This window comes from Macaca mulatta, chromosome 2 (assembly GCF_049350105.2).
Source record: "Macaca mulatta isolate MMU2019108-1 chromosome 2, T2T-MMU8v2.0, whole genome shotgun sequence".
In the NCBI taxonomy this organism is placed as follows: domain Eukaryota; kingdom Metazoa; phylum Chordata; class Mammalia; order Primates; family Cercopithecidae; genus Macaca; species Macaca mulatta.
The window spans coordinates 35,496,278-35,497,839 of record NC_133407.1 but is presented as its reverse complement, the minus strand read 5'-3'; the positions used below and the strand labels follow the sequence as shown (position 1 = coordinate 35,497,839).

General features: G+C 39.9%; 1 pseudogene; it reads right to left on the bottom strand.

The window, feature by feature from the left end:
- Positions 1-348: 348 nt before the first annotated feature.
- LOC719195 (60S ribosome subunit biogenesis protein NIP7 homolog pseudogene) lies at positions 349-1,091 on the bottom strand (annotated as a pseudogene).
- Between the last annotated feature and the right edge of the window lie 471 nt (positions 1,092-1,562).

Genomic DNA, 1,562 nt, shown 5'->3' with positions numbered 1-1,562 from the left:
TCATCTGGTCTCCCGACTAACATAATTCACTCTTAAATATGGCTTTTAAGATTATGAGTCACATAAAAATGTTGAGCATCATGTCTTGAACCTAGTATATTTTCAGTAAATATTTGATGAATGAATACACAAATGAATAGTGTACTACTTGCTTCATATGGAAGACATGTTTGCTTTCCTATGAGAATGTGTATATTTCCCATCCTCTTATTTATTTATTTTAATTTTTTTTGAAACAGAGTATTCTATTTCATCACAAACACAAAAATCTGAAACCCCATTTTTGAGCCATCTCTGTATGTAATAAGAATCCGGCCTGCATCTGTCAGTGATAGAGAGTACAGTAAACTAAGATGTCCCTGAAGAGGCCATAGTGTTGACAAAATTCAACATGCTGGTGGAGTCTACACGAACACAGGAAACAAAGCTCGGCCCTTCCACACAGCTGTCTGTCCTTGCAATGACTTCGTTTTGAGTCAGTGTCTCTTCATGCCGCGCATATTCTCCAATGTCAGCTTGGTGAAGTACCACAATCGCCATGGGGTCTACTTTTCTTCAGTCTTGTGTAGATTTTGCTGCCACCCCCAAACCCAAAGGGATGTCTGCCATGGAGTACACCACCACTCCCCAGTACTGAGAAGTATTTTCGGTGATTTGACCCAGACCATATTTCAATACATGGTTCCCAAAGACAAAGGACTGCTCCGCACCAGGCTTTATCCACACTTTATAGTTGGCATAAGGTGCAAGGTAATTCAGGGCTCTGACGTGAACCAAAACTTGTGGGTCTTAGTGAATTTTCTGAAGCAGGTCCCCGGTGACGCCAGCTTGTCCCCGGAGATATTGGCATCCAGCTTCATAATCTCCCTCACATAGTACACCTGGTCATTGTGCAGCCAGAAACAGTAGGTGCCATCGGGTTGGTACACCAGCAGCTGAAGAGTCTCCCTGATGTATTTCCCAGTCTTCTTAAACATGACACGGGTCTCCTCTTCAGTCAAAGTCCGCATTTTCCCGCTGGGTTGGAACACCACATCCTCGTACCTCGGTCTTATTTATTTATTTTTAAGAGATGGAATTTCGCCCTGTTGTCCAAGCTGGAGTACAGTAGTCATAGCCTACTGCAGCCTCGAACTCCTGGGCTCAAGTGATCCTCCTGCCTCAGCCTCTCAAGTAACTGGCACTATAGGCACACACCCACACTTTTAATCAAAGTGTATTATCTTTGAGTTGTGTTTCTTGTAAATAGCATAGAGTTGGGTTATGGTTTTTAAAAATCCATTTTGACAATTTCATTTTTTAAAAAATCTCACTTTATTGAAGTCTGACATATAAAAGAAGTTTTTACATATAACTTGTATATATAAAATGTATACTGCTTGATGAGCTTAGGGAAAATTCCTATTTTAAAATTAGTATGTTCAGATCGTTTACATTCATGTTATGATTGATATGTATGGATTTAGATTAATGCTACTACAAAATTTGGTTGCTGTTATTTACTTTTCAGAGTCTTCAAATACTTGTTCTTGCCTTCTGTCCAGGGTTTGTAATTACATTCA